The 22125-nt window shown below is 56.9% G+C and overlaps 1 protein-coding gene across 5 annotated transcripts in view; it reads right to left on the bottom strand.

The window, feature by feature from the left end:
* The window catches only part of NDST1 (N-deacetylase and N-sulfotransferase 1), a 70739-nt gene that overhangs the window by 39335 nt on the left and 9279 nt on the right, over positions 1 to 22125 (bottom strand). For 3 of the 5 annotated variants that reach the window (XM_075541811.1, XM_075541809.1, XM_075541812.1), the window contains one exon: positions 3443 to 3546. The exons of the other annotated variants lie outside the window; for them this stretch is intronic. The gene's annotated coding sequence lies outside the window, so the exon portion shown is untranslated. The remainder of the gene's footprint in view (positions 1 to 3442; positions 3547 to 22125) is intronic. 5 annotated transcript variants of the gene reach the window in all.

Genomic DNA, 22125 nt, shown 5'->3' with positions numbered 1-22125 from the left:
TGCAGGTACCAGCTTGCCTCGCGCACAGCGTGAGCTGCCATCCTGTGACCTCCAGGCTCAGCTCTCAGGCTCTCGGAGCCCCCGTCTTCCCACTGTAAATGGGATGTTACTACTTGGCTTCCTGGCAGAGCTGCGGCCAAGACTGAGGGCGTGATGTGGGTCAAACCTTCAGTTCAGTGCCTGGAACGTCGGTTAAACGTGACCAACCCACTTAACAGATGCGGGGACTGAGGCTCAGGAAGGAACTGGTCCAAGGCCACATGCCAGATCAGCTGCAGATGCAGGAGAAGCAAGCCAACAGGCTCCAGGAAGGAGTGGGTGGGGCCAATCACACTGGCATGAGGAACAAGCCAGTCTGTATTTACAGAGCACCTTCGGGGGACCAGGCCTGGTGCTCAAAACCACCAAGCTCACTGCCATGGGGCCGACTCCGACTCACAGCAGACTTATAAAGACAGGCTACAACTGCTCCTGTGGGTTTCCGAGGTTAACTCTTCATGGGAGTGGGAAGCCTTGTCTTCTCCTGAGCAGCTGGTGGTTCCAAACTGCTGACCTTGTGGTTTACACAAGTGGTGGGGGGGGGGGGGTGGCCCTCGGGACAGGGGACCTTGGAAGTGAATAGGCACTGGGCTGGGCGGGAGTGGCAGCTACTGACCCAAGCACTGGTGACCCACATGCGTGGCAGGGCCACTCCCCACAGCTGACCCAGCCCTGCCCAGCCTGCCACACCTCCAGCGTTGTCACGCCACCATCCACCTCCCAGCCACACCCCACCCAGGCAGCCTGCCCTGCCCACCAAGCGCGTGCGCAGCACAGCAAGGAAAACCCTGCACATTCGCGCCCCAGCTCTGCCAGGCTTTCTCCAGTGCAGTCAGCCCCGAGAGGCGGAGAGCAGAAGCAAATCCCTGCCTCCCAGGAACTTGCTGCCCGCCCACCCCACTCCTGGCCAGGGGCCAAGCTGCTGTCTGTCAGTCAACCCCGGGTAGGCTCGGCCACCCCCACCAGGGGACTGTCAGAGATCTGGTTTGGAGTTGCAGTGAGCAGATGGAGACATCGGTGTCCAGAGAAGGCAAAGGACCTGCTGGGTCACTCGGACAAGGCCTGCCCCACCGGTATCTGCCTGGTCCACACTCAGCCCTTGGAAGGGCTTCCTGCTCTTAACACAGTCGCCTCTCACTTCCACACAACCGCCCCCACCCCACCCCCCATTCTCCTCCAAGGCCGGCCCCTCATCCGTCTGCCCCTTCTCCATCTCCACCAAGTGCATTCACGATTGAACCCCCACTTCCTACACATGGTGTGCCTGCCCTTTTAACAGCCGTCACCTGTCACACCCCTCGATGTCCGAGGAGGACGAGGAGGCCCCGAGAGGGTGGGCGTGTGCCTGGCGCTGGCTCCCAGTCCCATTACTGGCGAGCTGGGTGCTCCCTCCTGAGTTGCCCCCCGACTCCTTCCTCTGTGCCTGGCACCCAGGGCTCACAGCAGGTGCCCCTCTGGTTTCATTTGCATCCCACCAGCCTCCGTGGAAGCAGACCATACAATGCCCAGTCATAGGCAAAAGGAAACAAAGCAGAGACTGCTGCTTCAGGGAATCCCTTCTGGGCACCGACCAGGTCAGGGGACCTCAGGCCCGCACACCCCACTTGTTGGGAACTGATTCCAACAGAGGCTGAGTGGAGCATTACCTTTGACCCAGCTCTGGAGAAAGGGTTGACTGAGCAAACACACGTGGGAGTGTGCAGCACGGCCCAGGTCAGGACCCGCTGCCCTCTGGCCCCACCGCAGCCTCCTGCAGACCCAGGACAGAGGGCTGAGGTTTCCCCACACAGGGCTCGCTCCCTGTCCACCCGACCACCCCCCACCCCCGAATCTGCCTGGGACAGAGTCAAACCCAGTACCAGAGGAAGCTGGGTGTCAGGAGGGCGCGGTCTTTTCTTACAGAGCCCCTCACTGACAGCCAGCACTGACTGAGCTCCTGCCCACTCGCTGGATGTGCCAGGGCTTTGCTCGTTCAGGGCGTCCAGTCCTCACGACAGGCGGGGGGGGGGGGGGGGGAAGGACACCGCTTCAGGAAGAGGATGGGCCATCCATTAGAAAGTGGGCGTATGCATGTAGAGGCAGAGCTAGGGCAATCCACTTCTGAGCACTGCTTGCCCCATGCACGTTCTCTGCCCAGTGCCCCACTCCAGTCTAGGGGCTCAGAGCACACCAGGGGGAGAGTGCCACTTCCAAGTGCCTGCCCAGGGCTGCCTGAGGCCTGCCAGGAAGCCACCTGGGTGCAGGCTGACCCAGCGTTTCCAGCCTCCTGGGAGAGTGGCACAGTGGGGAATGGGGGGGGGGGTGTCCCTGAAAGGCAGCACCTCAGCCAGAGGGTTCTCACGCTCCTACACACCACAGGGTCTCTGTCTCTCCTGGCCCCAGGAGGGGCCTTCCCCTTCAGGAAGAGGAGCAAGAGTGGGCTGGGGCCAGGGGCAGGAGCTCACCAACAAGACAGCCCAGGGAGAGTGGTGACCATCTGCCTCCCGGGCTCCCTGTGCCAGACTGACACCAGACCCTCACCCATCACCTCTGCAGGAGATGCTGGCCCACCCTAGCGCCCACCCTCCCACACGGCCACTCCTCGCCGAAGCAGAGTCAGGTGCGTCCCGGGTCACGTCCCTGCACTGGGTCCCTGGCCCAATGAGGCACAGAGCAGATGACGCTGACAGGAGAGGGAAATGGAGACAAGGGCTCAGCCCCCTGCCAGCATCTCCACTCGGCGTCTTCCCTCGGTTGGGCCGCTGTGCCCTGCACAAGGAGGGGTCTGTGATTCTGCGATGAGGGGGAGCACTTGGGGGACGTAGTGAAGGCCGTGCTGTGGGCGCTTCCCTAGACATATGTGACGGACGGTATAAGCTCAGGAAGGGGTTGGCCTCTCCCCTGACGAAGCCACGTGAAGAGCCCGGGAACACTGGCTTTGCCCCTCTGACCCTCACGGTCTATACCAGGCCTAACGTAGGCACCATCTGAGCACCCACCCCAGCGTGCCCCTCAGCCCAGCGGCAAAGCGTGAACTCCCACACCTGTGGGCTGCGGGTGGCTCTGGGGCCTTGCCTCCCTAGGAGGAAGAGCCACAGAAGCTGAGTCTTCCTCCCCCCTCCTGGCCCTCCTCCACTAAGGATCTGCCAGTCAGCCTGGGGCCACCTTCCTGGGGTGCCCTTCTGGACACCTGATGAACTGGCTTCGGATCCTGAGTGTAGACAAGACCCAGCACCAGGCCTGGGCCCATTGCACTCCTGGTCCTGCCTCTCAGGTGCCCTCCAAGGATTTGCACACTCGTGCGCGCACGCACACACACGCGCGCGCACACACGCACACATTCAGGCAGGCGGGGGAGGCCTGGACACGAGGAAGGGGACTGGGGACAGGGCCAAGTTGGGGTGCGGACAAGATCAGGACCCACCGGAGCTCCAGGCAGCAGCTGCTCGGCTCCGCTCGGCCCAGCTCCTCTTCACTGGAGCTGTGTCCCCACTGCGGCTCCGCGCTCCTCGCTTAGCACGGCTGCACCTAATCCCAGAGCCAGGACAAATGGCATTACTGTGGGCCCAGTCCCCACCCCGGGAGGAGGGAAGGAAGGAAAGAGGGAGGTGGCCCTAGGACACCCTGACTGACCAACCACATTCTCCCAGGCCTTCAGCCCCAACCCTCGCCACCCAACCTCCAGGCCTGAGGAAGGGGAAGCCCTGTCAGGGGTCTGCCTAGCAGCAGGGTCTGCCCAGTAGCAGGTCCCTGACCCTCATGCCGATAGGCCCTCCAGTCCCTCCTTCGCAGGAAAGGCGCAGCCAGGGTGACAGGAGCCTTTGCTGGCAGCGGGAACCTCCAGGTCCTGGTTCCAGCGCTGCAGGCAGCTCCCCATGTCCCAGGGAGACCCGTCCATGCTCTAGACCTCAGTTTCCCCACCTGACCTGAAAAGGAGAACTGAGAGCCCCCGTTAGGGCTGGCTGGGGACCTCCACATGTGTGAGCTTGTCTCTTGGCCCCTGCCCCCACCCCAGCTTAACTGCCAGACCTTCCCCCTGCTCCACCTCCTGCTGAAAAGAGAGGTGACTGACAGAGGTGTGAGGGTGCTGGGCTCTGTGCCAGGCTGTTGAAATCCTGGAGCTGAAGAGAAACGGATGCAGCCAAGGCCCAGAGAGGGGCACCACCCCCCGCCAGTGCCACCCAGTAAGCCGCTGGACCTGGGCTCCGGGTCCCTGCTCGGCCACGCACCTAAAGGTTGGAGGTTCATGTCTACCCAGATTCACCTCCGAAGAAGTATCTGGCAATCTGCTTCCAAAAACGCTGCCACCGAAAATCCCTGGGTACTGCCCTGCGATCGCCTTTGAAATGTGGCCCATGTGTGAACTACATGCCAAGAAAGCAGCTAAGTACAACCTAAAGCTCTCTGAGGAGCCCCCTAGCACAGTGGTTACACGGTGGGCCCCTATCCACAGGTCAGCAGTTGGAAACCGCTGGCCGCTCCCAGGAGAAAGACAAGGCTTCCAACTTCTGTGATGGGTTCGTCTCGAAACCCACAGGGGCAGGTCTACCTCGTCCTAAAGCAGCGGTTCTCAACCTGGAGGCTGAACGACCCTTTCACAGGGGCCACCCGATTCATAACAGTAGCAAAATGACAGTGATGAGGTAGCAACGAAATAATTTTATGGTTGGAGGGGGGGTCACCACCACATGAGGAACTGTATTACAGGGCCGTGGCATTAGGAAGGTTGAGAACCACTGTCCTATGGGGTCGTTAGGAGTCAGGTTCAACTTCACGGCATTAAGTTTGGGTTTTGGCCCACTCACTGAAGGAAAAGAATTCAAAGTGAGACCAAAAATACTCTGGAAATCTTCAAATGAAGGATGACCTCGCTTCATCACTGAATGACTCTTGGGGCAGCACTGGAACTTTGTTAGGGACTACCCACGTGGAGTCACACCGCAAAAGGGTCGGCGGGGACGTGTGTATCAGCAAGGGAGGACCAGCCCAGAGGAGTGGGGCAGGGGTGGGTAGCTGCCCAACTCAGAGGCAGGGTCTCTGCAGAAACTGGGCTTCGTAAGACTTGCTAGTGTGTATTCTCAACAAAACAATGAGATTGAATTACGAGCTGAAAACCCTCCGGCGTTTTCTGACCTGACACAGAGGACGCCACGGTCAAAGTCGCTTTGCCACCGCGCGGCACGTGCTCCCCTCCCGCAGCAAACATTTCAAGCGCGTCCCTCTGAAGAGGAGCTGGCCTTCTTACGAGATGGCAGGGAGAGCACAGACCACTTGCTCCTGGCTGAGTCTCAGGCCCCACTGGCAGCAGCAGTCACAGATATTGGGGGAGAGGGGGGTGTTGGACAAGGAGACTGGGCAGGCTTCCCACGGCCCCTCATATCGCACCACAAGGGTGGTCTAGGCTCCTGCCCGTTGCCAGCAAATGTGAGGAGCCCCTGCCAGGGATTAGCAAGCAGCCTGGGTCACTCTTAAGAAGTCACCCGAGGCTCAGCCAGCAGGCTCAGGGCAGCAATAGGGAGAAGGGCCCAGATGGACTGTCTGTCCATCACAGCCATCCTGGAAGACACCAGGCATGAGGGTAGGGGCAGAAGCGCGCACTACTGAAAAGCCTGCAGGCCTGTGGCCAGAACAGAGGGGAGAGCCAGGTGGGCTGGGGTGAGTGGAAGCAAAAGAGCGGCAGGAACCCCCTAATCTTCCAGAGGCCTGGTGGGTACAGCAGGGGGCCTGCTGAGACCAGGAGGCCCCACATGAAAGAAGCTTTGTCCTGGCAGACACGCTGGGGCTTGTCACCAAGGCTGGAACCCGCTGGTGTGAGGGGGCTCAACACGTGTACACGGAGGCTTACAGGGGGAGATGCAGCTGGCCAGGGGAGGGGGCCGAGGGCCTTGCTTTGCCTGGATCACGGCCGGTTAGAGAGCCCGGACACAGGCCGTAAAGTGCCTGGTGACCTACTTACAGAGAGCTCCTTAAAAGAGGCCCCGGGCACCCAGGTGTACGCTTGGGCTGTACAGGGGCAGGGCGGGCACCTGCGGGGATGAACCTCCTCACGCTGGCTGCCTGGGAGCCTTCCCTGAGTTCAGCCTGCACTGGTCCACCTGTGCCTTCAGCCGGCCCTGCTCTGTCCAGCGCCCATGATTCCAGGGAGCCCCAACCCTGAGCGGGGCGATTCTGCAGGAATCTTCTCCAGAAGTGGCTCCCCACAGATCACCGTGTCCCGGGCCGAAGCACCTGATGGCACGACTACCAACACCACGCAGCTCTGGTCACGTGCTCAGCCTCCTTCTGCACATGTGCAGACTGTGGTGCATGGGAGGGACTCAGCTGGCCCACGCTCCCAGTTGGGAAGTATTTAAGCTGAGGTTCAAAGAAGTGTCTGGCTCGGAGTCCCCACATTCCATGGCACGGTGACGGGTAACTCAAAACCCGCCGGGGCCTGGGAGACACCACCGGATCTGCTCACAGCCCACACTCAAGTGTTTTCAAGTATGCCCTGCTGGGGCTGGCTGCCAGGCGGCAGGGTGCGGGGGTCAGGGGCACTCCGTGTGGCGTGCTGGCATTCCGGGGACCCACCAGACTCCAGCCAAGCCCACTGTCCCCGGCGGCGGTCACAGGCTGCCGTCTTCCTCAGCAGCCGACTGAGCGTGTCTGAAGCTCCTCCATAGGCATTTCCTTGTGCCACACGGCTGCTTTACAGGACGGGGTATCCCAGAAAGGACCTCTTCCCATTGGGGTTCCCAGGGGATTCGTGACTCCCCAAAAGAACACAGCGAGCCAGTTTCAGAAAGCTGGAAACACAAGACTCCCGCCTGCCTCCCTGCCCTGCCCTAGACTTTCCCCTTCAAGCCTGCGGGCCTTCTTAGTACTGATCGCGATCCCCCAGAGCTGACTATCAACCAGCACCTGTGCCCCAGCCCCACCCAAGTCACTCCCTCACTCCTCTTTGCGCCGTCCCTTGGCATCGGACACTGCTAACTGGTGGGTAAGAAGCCCTGGCAGTGCAGTGGGTAAGTACTGGGCTGCCAACCAAAAGGCTGCCGGTTCAAGTCCGCCTGCCCCTCTGCAGCAGCAAAGTGAGGCAGCCTGCTCCCTCCCATAGAGATTCACAATCTCAGAAACCCTATGGAGCAGTTCTATAGGGTTGCTCTGAGCCAGAATTAGCCAACAACAATGGGGGTTGGGGCAAGGGGTGTTTACATTACTGCTCTCCTTCCCCATATGTAGTGTGTGGAAGCCCTTGGATGGTACAGAGAGTGACTGCCCTCGGCTGCCAATGGAAAGGTTGGAAGCTCAAGCCCACCTACAGGGCACCTTGGGAAAGAGGCCTGGTGATCTACTTCCCAAAATAATCAGTCCCAGGAAACCCTATGGTGTCCGGAGCCAAGCTCTACTGTAAAAGACAGGGTTGCCATGGGTTAGAAATGGGTCAGCAGCACTGGTGTGTGTGTGTGTGTGTGTGTGTGTGTGTGTGTGTGTGTGTGTCTGTCTGTCTGTTTTCCCTGTCATTAGTAGTTTAGCCGCAGAACCTTCGCCTGCCGTGTGGGATACCTGAGTTTGATTCCCAGTCAGTGCACCTCGTTCAGTCTCCCCTCCTTTGTGAGTGGAGGCTTGTATGTTTCCAGGAGGGAGAACAGGCATTGGTGAAGGTTCCAGACTAAGCCTAGGAAGTTCATTCTGATCATGGACTTGCAAAACCCAGTCCTCAAAAGCCCCAAGGATCACAATGACCTGACGAGGGCGGGGCTCCCCCAGTGCTCACAGTCACGGCTGCCCAGGCCACCCATCGGCGGCTAGCCACAACTGCTTTCATATGACAGACAGGGTGACACCAAGGCCCAGAAACACCAAGGATCTTGCCCGAGGTCATCATGCTAGAAAGTGGCTATCCTGGCTCCCCTGGGGCCCAAGCCTGCCAGCCGGCCGGCACCCCACACTATCCAGCTCTGTCTGCAGAAGGAAGCCCACGTGCTTTCTCTGGAGGGGGACAGGAGACCAGAGGCACTCCAGCAGTGTGTACATGGTCGGCCGCCGGGCAGTGATAACAGAAAGACAAACAAAGCTCTTGGGAGCCCATGAGAGGGAGGCTGCCACAATCACCCAGCGATGGCCAGGAGTCTCAGTGAGGGACAAGGGGACAGAGGGAGGTGGTAGATACAAAGGAGGCAGCCGTGAGACCTTGGTCAAGTGCCCTTCTCTCTCTGGACCTCAGTTTACTCAGGTGTGGAAAAGACAAAAGACAAAAAAAACAGGTCTCCAGAGTCCGTGTCATTTCTAAAGACCCTTGTACTCTGGAAAAACAGGTCAGGCCTGGTGACTGCCTGGCGGCACGCCTGGGAAACTAAAATGTCCTTGGCCATCCTGGCCCGGCGACTGGAAAACAGGCCTGCGGGAGCACAGGCCCAGCCTGCATGCCAGGGCACCGCTGAAGTGTGGGTCCTGAAGGGATCACATTCCGCCCATTGTCCACTTCTTCACAGCTCCACTGGAGCGAACACTGCCCAGCCTGCACCCAGACCAGGAGCCCAGGTGGTGTCCAAGTGCCCAGCAGAATGCCACGGCAGGGCCTTCCCTAGCCAGAGCCCTCCACGCAACTCAAGCCCCCATGAAAAGCCCCTTGCTGGAACTCCGCTGAGGTCCCTGAGATGTAAAGACGAGGAGGCCTGCAGCAGCTCCGGGACTTGGGGAGCAGGCTCGACTGAAGCCCCTCCACCCGGAGCTGTCCCCTCATTCCCATTCCTAACAGGCTCCTGGTCGATAACCTCCCAGGGCCAAGTCTCAGCCCCTACGCTGACTGAGGACCTAGACCGCTTTATGAACAGCCTCAGTCTAGGAGGATGACCTCCTGCTGGCAGCAGAGCCAGGGCAGGGCCTGGGACCTCTGACCTCCCCGCCCCTTCCAGGAAGAACTGTGCTGAGCAGGAAGGCGGGGACACCACCCCCACCCCACCCCTCCCACCCTCGGACAGCCAGCCAGTCCTCGGAATCGGCCTTCTTTCTCTGTCCAGAAGGAAGAGAGAAGCAGGGGAGACTTGAAGGGAGAAAACAGAACATGAAGGGCCTAGAAGTCTTTTCTCACAGAGCAGTCTCTCAGGGAGGAGGAGGGTCCCCCCCAAGGAGCGAACAAACACCCCCCACCCACACATACACACATAGCCCCACAAACACTCCCTATGCCCACACAGACCCTTCACACGTACACAGACACACACTCACTCCTGCAGAAATCCCCTCTACCGTCACCAGGACACGCAGGGCCCAGGCCCATCTCCACCATACACTCCTCCCAGCGCACACGCCTCCCTTTCCACATCTCCCGCCCAGTCTGCGCTCTCCCCAGACGGCTTGCTGGCCTCCAGTGTCTCCTCGTCTGCAGTCGTGTGCTCTCTCACCCCCACATCCGCTCCATCAGCAAGCCATGGCAGCTCACCCTGCACCAGTCCAGGAGCCCAATGCCCCTGCCACCACCCCCACCAGCCCGCCCGCCTTCCCAGCCTAAGTGGCCCTCCTAGAGTGTGGGTCAGAATTCGTCACTCCACAGCGCCACCCTCCCACAGCCTTCCCTGCACTTCTCAGCCAACAGCCCCCAAGGGGCTCCAGGAGGCCCACCTCCCCCACCAGGCTCACGGGGACTCTGAGCCTTGGCACTGCGGTTCCCTCTGCCTGGAAGGCTCTTCCTCACAAACCCCATAGCTCCCTTCCTCCTGGGATCTCATGACTCTTTCCAGAGACACTGTCTTCCACTGCCAAACTCCTGGAGGCAGATTCTCAGCTACTCTCTAACCCACTTCCTGGAAATCCTGCCGCCTGATAGATGAATGTGTCTTGGTTTGCTGCAAACATCCCGGTGTGTGGCGTCTTGTTCACTGCTGGGTCCCAAACCTACTGCCACAGATTCTGACTCACGGTGGCCTGAGACAGGGTTGGAGGCTGTAGATCCTCACAGGGGCAGGCAGTCTCCTCTCTCTCCCATGCAGCGCCTGGGGGGGTTTGGACTACCATCTTTCAGGTTAGAGGCCCCATGCTTACCTGATAGTGCCTCCTGGGCTCACCCTGAAACAAAGGAGAGCTGCTGAGTGAGGGCCTGTACCCTCTCTCAGTCTGAAGTGTTTGGCTTCTGTGGGCCCCAAGGGTTACCTGGGGCTGATACCCAGTGAGGCTGATTGAAGCCTGCAGGATTATGTCCTGGGACAATTGTTGGCTGCGAGGGCCAGTGGGAGGAGCCCCCAGCAGTTCCAGGGGGCAAAGATGGGAACTGCCTGCCTCCATGAAGATCGACAGCCTCAGAAACCGGAAAGGACAGCTCTGCTCAGGGCAACTATGAGGCACAATCAACTGAATGCAGGACTTTGGGTTGGGTTGGGGTTTACCAATAGACATTTGTCCCTGTCACATGCCTTTTGGCTCCTGAGGGAGGAAACCGTCCAGGGCCGAGCACTGGGCGAGGGGACGTGGCTTGGCGGCCGCTGCCCTCCCTCCCTGACCCACAGTGCTGCCAGGGTCTGGCAAAGGGCAGCCCACACTCCCCTCCCAAGGGCAGAGGAGGAGGCCGGGTGCCACGCCGGCCTTTTCCTGTTGTCAACGAGAGGATCAGAAGAAGAAGGCTTTGTTCTCGGACTCAAGCACATGAAGGCCGGTGCCAGGCGGAAATGGCACGGGGCAGTGGGCCCCTCCGAAGCAGCTTATGGGAGAAGAGATAAGGCATGAGGGTGCCGGAGGGGTGATCTGCATGCCAACGGTTTCGTGCTTCCAGGGCCTTGCCTCCAGGCCTTACACATAATTCAGAGGGACAGCCGGCAGGCACCTACCATCCAGAAGGAGGTAGGGCCACAAGAGCGTGGCCTGACCTGCCAGTCAGGAGACCCTGACACTGGGAGAAAAGTCCCTTCCTTGCTACATGCCTCCATTTACCCATCTGTGAAGGGTCTATTCAGCCTGTGGCACTTGGCCTGTGGCACTGTGGGCAGGGCCGGGCCAGACCCCTCCCTGCCAACCTCTCCCACAGTGGCTCCCGGGGCACTGGGAGCCACTGCAGCCTGACAAAGCCCGGTGTGATAAGAGTCCCTGGGGAGAAAGAGAGGCCCAGAGAAGAAGCGGGCATGAGGATGTCGCTCAGCACAAGTTCCTCCCAGAGACCCTCGCTCCCAACCGACACTTGACTTTCTGGGTGTGCGGTAGGTCTGCATTTGTTGCCAGCTTCCTCAGACTCTGCACCAGCTCTCAGCAGGAGGCTCTCACCGCCCAAAGGAGGGGAGGCCCAGAGCTGCAGCTCGCCTCTCTGCCTGCAGCCCTCTGAGCTGCTGGGGCCCCTGCCATGCGGGGGGGCGGGGGCGACCTAAGCAAAGCATCCTCTCTCTCTCCTTCAGGGGTCTCAGGCTGGAGGCAGCCTTTCAGCCACTGTTTAGGGGCAGCTTAAGAAGCTCCCTGAGGGGAACAACAAGTGATCCAAATCGGTGGTGAGGAGGGTGTGGGAGGTCTGGTAGGAGATGGTCAAGGGTAATGTAACAAAGAGGAATTGCTGAAACCCTGGTGGGGACTGAGCATGATAGTGGACAGGAGGGAAGTCAGGGGAAATAGAGGAAAGGGCTAGGAGGCAAAGGGCATCTATAAAGGTCTAGATAAAGACATGTATATATGCAAATATATTTATATATGAGGTTGGGGAAATAGATCTATGTGCATACATTTATAGGTTTAGTATGAAGGTAGCAGAAGAACATTGGGCTTCCATTCAAGTACTCCCTCAATGCAAGAACACTTTCTTCTATTAAATTGGCATTCTATGATGCTCAGCTTCCCAACACAACCACTGAAGACAAAGCGGGTGAATAAGCAAATGTCGTGAAGAAAGCTGATGGTGCCCAGCTATCAAAAGATATAGCTTAAAGGCTTGAAAGTAAACAAGCAGCCATCTAGCTCAGAAGCAACAAAGCCCACATGGAAGAAGCACACCAACCTGTGCAATCACGAGGTGTTGAAGGGATGAGGTATTAGGAATCATCAGAACAATAAATCTTACCATAGTGAATGAGGTGGGGGAGTACGGAGTGAAGACCCAAAGCCCATTTGTAGGCCACTGGACATCCCCTTACAGAAGGGTCTCGGGGAGGAGATGAGCTAGACAGGGTGTGATGTAGCAATGATGAAAAATACAACTTTCCTCTAGTTCCTAAATGCTTCCTCCTCCCCCCACTGTCATGATTCCAATTCTACCTTGCAAGCCCAGCTAGACAAGAGGATGTACACTGGTGCAGATAGGAACCAGAAACACAGGGAATCGTGGGCGGATGATTCCTTTAGGACCAGGGGTGTGAGGGGCGATACTGGGAGAGTAGAGGGTGAGTGGGTTGGAAAGGGGGAGCCGATTACAAGGACCTACATGTGACCTCCTCCCTGGGGACAGACAATAGAAAAGTGGGTGAAGAGAGACGCCGGATAGGGCAAAATATAACAAAATAATAATTTATAAATTATCAAGGGCTCATGAGGGAGAGGGAAGCGGGGAGGGAGGGGAAAAAATGAGGACCTGATGCCAGGGGCTTAAGTGGAGTGCAAATGTTTTGAGAATGATGAGGGCAATGAATGTACAAAAGTGCTTTACACAATTGATGTATATATGGATTGTGATGAGTTGTATGAGCCCCTAATAAAACAATAAAAAAAAAGCCCCCCCGGGTTCGTGGCTAAGCAGCTGCAGCTTATCTGGAAGGAGGAACCACAGGGCAGACCTACCCAGAAGCCCCTATGAAATAGAACTGTCACAGCAGGCAGGGACTTGCCAAAGCCATGCCTACACCCACCCAGGGAGTGCTCATTATGCCCCTGCTGTGTACACAGCCGCACATGCTGCCATGAGAGTCACAGTAAAATGTGGTCCCCTGGCCCTCGCCTCCCACGTGCACCGAGCCCTTGGAGGATGCAGCAGGAGGTGGCTGGGCATGTGTGCTCCATGCCAAGGGGACAGCAGTGGCCACTGGGGAACGTAGGCTGAGGGGGGGTTCCCAATCTTCCACTTTTTGAAGAGAAGCCAGAAAGTCAGATTTTTATGTAAAATCTTCTACTGGCAAGGCCATTAGCTCAATGACTGGTGTGGGCCAAGGCCACTCTGCCTGTGGGCTGGATGTGGCCTGCCAGTTCGTGACCTCTGAGTGACAGAGAACACACTGGGTCCCCAGCTACCAGGGAAGGCTTCCCAAGGGAGGTGGGGAGGGAGAACTCCTGCATAAGGGTGGGGCGTGCCCACTAGAACTACCGGGCTCTAGCCACCTGGGAGACCCACCTTTGCCCCCAGAAGGAGACTGACCCTATCTAGGCCCAGCAGAAGCCACAAAGGCCAATGCCCTGGAGATGGGAGGCAGGGTTGCCCACCCAAGCAATTTGAGACCAAGTCAATCAGATGGCAGAAGAGCTCAGGTCCAATTTCACCCCTGCAGCTTGCAGAGAGGGTCAGCTAATGCCACGGGTGGCTCCACCCCCGGGAAGGGAGAGGAGACAATAGACCGCACAAGGAGGCTGAGAATTGTCCTGCCTGGCCAGGCCTGCTGTTTGCACAACCCAGCCTCAGGACAAAGCTGTACATGGGGGACCAGGGAGGACGCCCTCCTCCCCTGCCCAGCCCTCCAGCCTGCCCTTGTCGAGTGGGGAGGCGAGGGAGATCCCAAGATAAAGCCCTACCAGGAACACACAGCAGATGAGCGGCAGAGTCGGGACTCATCAGTATAGGAAACGTTGAACTAGCGGTTCCTTGGTGAGCACTGCGTCAAGGCCTTCCAGGAGCATGGCCCACACGCCCTGCGGTGCGCCCTGTGATCCTGACGTGTGCCGGCCCTGTGGGGCAGAGCGGAGCAGCCCGGGGCGTTCCGAGGCGGTCGATCTTGACAGGGCGGAAAGCCTCGGTTTTCTGGCAAGTGGCCTTGTGGTCAGCAGTCCAGCATGTCACCTACAGTGCCTCCAGGGCTCCTCTCTGTGACAAAAACTCAACAAGGCGATGCGACTCCCGATGACCGGGCAACACGGAGTAGAACTGCCCTCTTTACAGAAGTAGAAAGCCCTGTCTTTGCGCCCATGGACTGGCTGGCCGGCGGTCTCGAACCACTGGCCTCAGAGCTAGCAGGACAGCACATAACCACTTCGCAGGGCACCTTCCCTAAGAGTGACACCCTGCTAACGCGGTACTCCTGTTACTACCCTCGTCTTACAGGAGGGAAACAGAGGCACAGAGAGCTGGCTGGGACCAGTGGTCAGCCTCCACAGGCTGAACAGAAGCTTGAGGTCACACTGCCACTAGGCTACTCTGGCTACTCTGGACTTGAACTGTGCTGGCTCTCAGCAATACAGGAGGACTTCAAAAAGTCCAAGGGGGCAATTCCGTTATCTTTGCGTTCCATTTCCCCACGAGCTATCTGAAGCCCCATATCTGCACCGGATCTCAGGCTCGGGCCCCATCCAATGGCTGGAGCCGGGAGAGGAGGCAGAGCGGAGATGCAGGAGAAAGCAACTGCCCAGGTTCCCTGGGCCCCTCATCTCTGCAAACTCCAAGCCCAAGCCACAGCAACGGTAGTGCACTCGCCAGGGCACACCTCATGGTCAGAGGCTTATCTAAGGTACGGTAGGTCTGTCATGTTCCCTGGGTGCCACTTGAAGGGGGTACCATGGGGCTGCTTCTGTTAACCACAGCCATTGCCATAAGCAGTGGTGAGAGGTCACCAGCAAGTTAAAAGGAATACTGCCTTATCTGCGGGCTGTGGGCCTGCGGGCCAGGGCAGACTGGGGGACCCCGCTCTGCCAAGTGCAGAGAGACAAGAAGCTGGAGAGGATGACTCTGCACACATCCCAGCCCCATTTACATCAGTGGACGCTGGGGGCCGGGGCGGCCCTGGTCATGTCTGCTGCCTGCCATGTGTCGGTAGAAAAAGCGATGAGCTTGACTGGTCTTTTTGAGCCGGCCGGACGGCACAGCCCTCAGAAAGATAGGTGCCAGAGGTCTGGCCAGGGGCACAGTGCCAGAGCCTGCCTGGCACCTCTGAGCAGGGCTCAGGCCTCGTCATCCATTAGGGATGAATCACAGCACATCCTGGCTGAGCCTCTGCGCCCACTGGGGGTGACTCACAGCTCCCGGCAGCTAGGCAGACGGTGCACAGCTGGGCCCCGCATGGCCAAGCACATAGCTCAGCCTTCTCCACCCTCACCCTCCCCACACACACACACACCAAGCCCAGCAGCTCAGAGGCTCTGCCACTGGGGCCCCACCGCCCCTGCCCAGCTCCCAGCTCCCTTCCACAGCAGTCAATGACTTGGGCAGACCAAAGTGATAGGTGGGGAAGAACAGCCCTGAAAGAGCACCGAAGACTAGGCTGTGACCCTCGGTGCTCTGCTGCTACCTCAGGGGGGCCCTTTCCCACCCTTAGCCTCAGCTTCCCCAACAGTGCAAAGGGAGAAACTGAGCTCAACTAATTTCTTCCCAGCTCCAAAGCCCCAACTGGGTCTATTTTTACAAAGCCCCTGACACCTCTCAGGAAAACTCTGGGACCACGGAAAGCTCTGGCCTCCAGGAGTTACACAAACATCCTTCAGAGAAACAAAAGTCACACTTACAGAGCTTTTTTGTTTTAAAGGATATCAAGAGGCCCTTTTTATAGTCCACTTCCCATCCCACCTCCATTGTTCCAAATATCCTCTCAAGACTGAGAAAATGCATTTGGCTTCCGTCTGGGGTTTGGGCTTCTTGTGTTCTTCCTCTTGGAAGCTGCCCCACCCTCCTTGGCAGCGCTCTCCCCAGGGCACACCCATCTCTGCCCCCAGCATTGCTCTGGGCCACCCGGAGGGCTGCAGCTACCCAGCTGGTGAAGATGCCGGGGGTGGGGGGTGACATTCTTCCCCGCAGGATGCAGAGGCAGCTCTGGGTCGTGGTCCCAACTGGGACACTCTGTGTGGTCATGGGTGCACCCCTCCCTGCCCCTCTCTGGGCCTCAGCTCCCCAACTATGAAATGAGGGAGCTCCTAGCCTGGGTTGGGGGAGCCCGTAGGCTCCTGAGAAGTTCTTAGGGACACCGAGGCTGGAACCCCACAGCGAGGTGGCTGGTGGGCTCTGATCTTGACACACACCCCCACTCCCTCCTGCCAGAGGAGACCTACTGTTTACTCTCTCCTCCTGGCCAGGAGACCTTGAACTTGAACTTGGAGTCTGAGCCTCAGGTGGCCAATCTATGAGACAGGAAGAATAGTGGCAGGTACAGTTGTGGCCCCAGACCATCTCCATCAGCTCTCCTCCACAGCCCGATCCACTCATTTGATGAAATGTCATTTACTTTTCTTCCTTTTTTTTTTTTAATGCACTTCTCAAGAACCAATCTACACTGTGCTGGCTGCACAAACACTCCCCAGCAATCTCCCACTGACCCCTCTTCCCATGAGAGAGCGCTCTCAACCATCTTTCCCATAGGGTCCTACCTAGCTCTTAGCTGTGCGACCTCAGAACTCCCATCGATAATAAAGTGGGGACAGCAGGGCTGTACCTCATAGAGTTGTCCTGGGGAAAGCAGCTAGCAGGTATGTGTCAACTCGAGAATCAAGGTCAGCATCGATTACAATCATTAGTATGATGGAAATGACGGAGGTGCCTGGACCCCCTGCACTGGCCAGGCTCCGCCTTCTGGGACTCACGCAGCCTGGAGCAGTACTCTGGCAGCCTAACCTCAGCCAGAGCCAGCCTGCCACCAAAAGTGCCCTAAGTGCCCCCTCCCCGCCTCCCTCAAACCTCCCCACCCTTCCGGTCCCCCCACACTCCTGTCGTCCTTCCTCCAGTGGCCCAGCACCGCTCCCTTCAGTCCTGTTGGACATGGTGTGACCCATTTCCAAGGCCGAGGGACACGAGCTGCCACAAGACAGCCCCTCTGGAGGGCAGGGTGGAGACCCTGGGCTTTGCTCTGGACCCCAACGCTCGCCGTGAGCGCTGACAGACTACTCCCAAAGCACGGTGGGCAGGAGCTTCCGTTCACTCATTCTTCTGAAGTGAACAATCTCGCATTGGCTCATCACCTCCAAGATTCTGCTTCTACGGCTGGCTGCATCTCTCTCCTCCAAAACCACAGTCCTTCCCACAGAAGCGGAGCCTCTTTCAAATTAAAATCTCTGCATACTTACTGATCTGAATAGCTTCACAATGTGGTGAAAAACACGTGACGCTATTCACTATAGATTAGTAAGCACAAGTAAGACCATGCTTATTTTGACTGGGTACTCTGCCCTTGGCTGGTGATCTAAATAAGCTGATAGCAGGAGAGAGGTATCAATGTTTGGTGGGTGGCGGGTTGCATCTGACCTGCCCCAGTGGTTCCCCACTTGATGTGCACCAGAATCCCCTATAAGACTTGTTAGGGCAAACGACCCCGGCCCTACTCCACCTCCAGTTTCTGATTTAGCAGGTCTGCGGTGGGGCAGGGTAACTTCCTATCTATCTACCAAGCTCCCAGGTGGCGCTAACGTCCAGAGGTCAGTTTTGGGAGTCTCGGGTGTAACCTGCAGGTGGCTGAGGGCGGGCTCCCTGAGTAGGTGATGCTTACACAAAACCACACGCGCTGCCTGCCATCAAGTCCACCCGACTCAGAGTGACCCAACAGAACAGGTAGAACTGCCCCTGTGGGTTTCTGAGACTGCGACTCTGCATGGGAATCACAAGCCTTGCCTTTGGTAGTGCTTCCAACTCACGTCTATTCTGACTCTGGTGACCCCTCAGGTAGGATAGAACTACCCTTGTAGGTTTCCAAAACCATAACTCTTTACGGAAGTAGAAAGCCTCATCTTTCTCCCCAGGAGGAGCTGGTGGTTTTGAAGTGCCGACCTTGTGGTAAGTGTAACCGCTGCACCACTAGGGCTCTGCAGGCGATGCTCAGACTCCTGTAAAAGCATGATCAGGAGCTACCCAAGTCTAAGGAGAGGGAGGGCGCACCTCGGAGAAGGGCCCAGAGGTGATGACATGTGTTTCTCTTCCCCTGGCCTCTGTCTGGGCAGGTCGCCATGTGCAGGGCTAGCAGCGTCCCGAGCGGCTGCCATTGTGTGAGGACTACAGCAAACTCCCTCCGCCTACCACCACCTACCACTACCGCAGAGACCTGCCCAGACAGGCCAGCCCTCGGCCAACAGGGGGTGAGGAGAGCGAGCCGGCTCTGCCCCAGAGAGACGAATCCCTCAAGCCAGGACTTGGCCAGAACCCCCACAGCATCTCACTCTGCTCCAGGGATCTAGAAATGGGGCGCCCCATTCCTCCAGGAACAGCCTTCCGTTTGGGTAGCTCTGCTTGTTAATGTTTCCTCATGATACTGGGTAGCATTTGGTCTCCCCTGAGGCTGGCACCCATCAGATCTGCCAGGGCCCTCCAGCCAGAGCAGTCCCTCAGAAATCAGCAGACTCTGATCTTGACACCCCGCCTCCTCTTAGCCTTGTCTGCCACATCAGCTAGAAGGGAACCATGCATCGGAAATGGGTTCGCTCTCAGGATCTATGAAGAGGCCCTACGGCCCAACCACAAACACCCAATCAAACACGGACAAAGGATTTGAAGAGCATTTCTCTGAAGAAGATATCGAAAGTGCCGATAAGCCCAGGAGAAGACTCTCCCTCCTGGCCATTAGTCAGGAGAGCAATGCAAAACCAAGCCCACAGCGAGATCCCAGCTGTCACCCTCACACAGCCTGGCTGTTAACAGCAAAACGCAAGATAGCTCTTATGGAAGTGGAAACATCAGGACTCTCGGATACCACCGGTGCGAATGTAAAATGGGGCGGCAGCTCCCCAAAAGCTAAACAGAATTAGCATTCGGCCAGCGATTCCACGCCTAGGTCTACAGCTGAGCTACTTGGAAGCAGGGGCTCGGGCAGACAGATGCCTGTGTGTCCCTGCTACAGTCACTGTTAGAGACAGCTACAGGTGGCCTGTCCACTGCAGCATCGGTCACAGTGCTACAAGGTGCACCAAGCCCTCTGCCCACGGCACACAAACAGATAGGCAAATGGGGCACAGGCAACCTTGCGCCCTGGGCTGCTAAATGGAAAATGTGGTAAATCCATACAATACACTCTTATTCCGCCACGGAGAGAAATGAAGTCTGACAACCACCGCCACACAGATGGACCCTGAAGGCAAGATGCCGCATGCAAACACAAAAAGGCAAACACGGCTAATCCCTTACCTGGAATAGCCACAACAGGAAAATGGAGAGAGACCAACGTTTCCCAGGGCCAGCGGGGGAGCCGGGAATCACTGCTAAAGGACTAAGATCGACTGATCACACTAAAGCCAAACTCACTGCCAATGAGTCAATTCAGACTCATCGCGACCTTGCAGGGCAAAGTAGAAAGGTCCTGTGGGTTTCCAAGACCGGTAACTCCTTTATAATAGAAAGCCTCACCTCCTGGGGAGCAGCTGGTGGTTCTGAACTGCTGACCTTGGGTTCACAGCCCAAGGCGTACCCCACTAAGCTCCAGGCCCCTTGAGTTTGAGTCTCCACGAAGGACAATATTTAAAATTGGGAATGGCTATGACCGCACAGCATGGGGAGTGAAATTAATGTCACTGTATTACACACATCAAAATGGTCAAAACAGCAAAGGTCTTGTATTTTGCTACAATACAAAAAAATGTTTTTTCCCCAAAAGAGGCAGGGGAATCGCAGTACCAATTTCTTATGGCTGCTGTGAACGAGCGCCTTTTGGTTGTGGTGGGTGCTGCCAGCAGCCCTGTGAGGGCAAGCACGGGGGCGGCACACAGGGTCTTCCAGGCTGCGATCTTTCAGGAATTCCAAACGCTGGGTTAGCAGCCAGGTGGTCCTCAAGAGAGCCCCTTCGAGAAGAGCCGTGGCAGCACCCCCAACCAGAAGCCTGCGAGCTCTGGGGGCAGCAGCTTCCCAGCGAGACGGGCAGGCCCGGAGACCCAGGCAGCAAGGTCATCATGAGCGCAGGGCCACAAGCACGCAGGGGCACCAGCAGTCCGAACGAAGCAAAGAACTGGCGATGCCACGGAGAACGGGACACATGAAAGGGGACACCACACTGGGAGGGAACTGACGCCCAAAAGGAAACCGCTGCCGTTTTCCCAATTCTGCACACAAGGCCGAGGGCAGTTTTCATGTTCAGACCGATCAGGTACAGCTCAAGTTCTCTCTCCTGACCACCCCAGCAGCCTCTCAGCACGTGACCCACGGGTCACTGCACCCAGTGGAGAGCGCACCCTTGTGTCTGCGCCCTGCCCGTAGGGACAGTCCCGTAACCAACTGTGATGACATGGCATCAAAGGGCGGAAAGCGAGGGTACAAATTTCCAGTATTCTTTCAAGATGGGGGAGGGGGCCACGGCGGGGTGGAGCCCACTAGTGGAGATCTGAGAATGGCCGGCCAAGGCACATCCTATGTCAAGCAAATGAAATGATTTCCACCTGCCTCGTAAACACACGGTTTGTTCTCGCTACCGCACACCTGCATAGGGAGCCCTGGTGGAGCCCTAACTGTGCGTTGGGCCGCTAGCTGCAAGGTCAGCAGTTCTAAGCCACCAGCCGCCCTGAGGGACGAAGAAGGGGCTTTCTACTCTGGCGAGAGTTCAGGGGCCGTTCCACCCTGTCCGAGCGGGTTGCCGTGAGTCGGCATGGACCAGATGGCTGGGCCTACTCAGTGTGGTTTTGAGTGTACACGGCTGCATGTTCCACATCCCTTTGGTAAATTTACTAGTTTTCAAATATAAATAAATGTTCGTGTTAATGTCCATATTCGGATACACATTTTATTTCATATTTCTACATGCTTAATAAATTTTATTCTAGTTTATTGGGGGCTTATACAGCTCTTATCATAATCCATCCATCCATCGTGTCAAGCACATTTGTACACATGTTGCCATCATCATTTCCAAAACATTTTCTTTCTACCTGAGCCCTTGGTATCAGCTCATTTCCCACCCATCCCTCCTCCCTCATGAATCCTTGATAATTCATACTTTTTTTTTTTTCATGTCTTACACTGACCGATGCCTCCCTTCACCCACTTTTCTGCTGTTCATCCCCCTGGGAGGGTAAATTTTATTCATTTTCAATGACCCCAATTTCCTTGCTGTAGTGGAACCAAACATTTTACGAAGTGACATAACTTTATGTCCGGGTAAGATGACACAGTGACTGCCAAGTGGAGCGGAAGCACAAGAACACGCAGAAGGCCAGGACAAAAGGACCTGTGAACCTCTCGTGGCGACTCCGAACCACCTCGTGTGGTGTGAACATCAAGACTGGGGTAGGCCGTGAAATGACTGAGAACTCAAATTATCCCAGACACGCGGGCCCTGCTTTAAGGAATGAGCTGCTCTTGTAATGATGAAAAGTACTGGCTCACAGGAGGGTCAGGTGATTGTCCTGCTCACACTGGGCCGCTGGAACCTCTGTCGAGAATTTCTGCAGAAGCCCTAACAAGGTTCTGTGGTCTGAGTAAGTCTCCAGGATGCAAGCTTACAGTGAGCATCATAAGCGGGAGGGGCCCCTACCTTCTCCATCAGTTGGTTCTGCATCTTGTTTTGGGGCAAACAACTTAGTCCTAAATCGTTTAGTTGTCAACTTGCTATGGATGGATTTAGCAACTGGTGCGATAACGACTGATAAATAGCAACACATTGGATAAGTAGAGTGTGCATATTGTCATATGTAAGCAGAAGACAATGTTCTGGCTTTATCCGTGCACGGGTACACAAATTAATGAAGAGTGTTTCACAACCCATTGCTGTCTTGATAACAATCCCTAAACGGGAAGTTTCTTTTAGAGGAAGCAAAGATGTGTGTGGGTTTCCATAACGTGGGAATTGGTAGCGGAGAGGAGGGGGTGTTAGGTTAACTTGTTGCTTAGTTGGACCCGTTTTTACCAGGTCTTATCACAAAATACGGGAAGACAGGGATAGACTACTGATCCTCTATGTCTGAAAACAGAGTGTGACAGCCAATAAACTTAGTCAGGGATAAAGCTCAATCAAACCACTTTCAGGGAAAGGAGCAGAGCCTGATATTTCCATCTGCCTGTAGATTCCACTCCTGATCTTCCTCAAGCCGATCAGCTAAGTATCGCATTAAGATAGGCATCTCTGCCAA

This window comes from Tenrec ecaudatus, chromosome 2, assembly GCF_050624435.1.
Source record: "Tenrec ecaudatus isolate mTenEca1 chromosome 2, mTenEca1.hap1, whole genome shotgun sequence".
NCBI classification, from domain to species: Eukaryota; Metazoa; Chordata; class Mammalia; order Afrosoricida; family Tenrecidae; genus Tenrec; species Tenrec ecaudatus.
The sequence above is the reverse complement of the archived record's forward strand: the minus strand, read 5'-3'. Positions and strand labels throughout refer to the sequence as shown.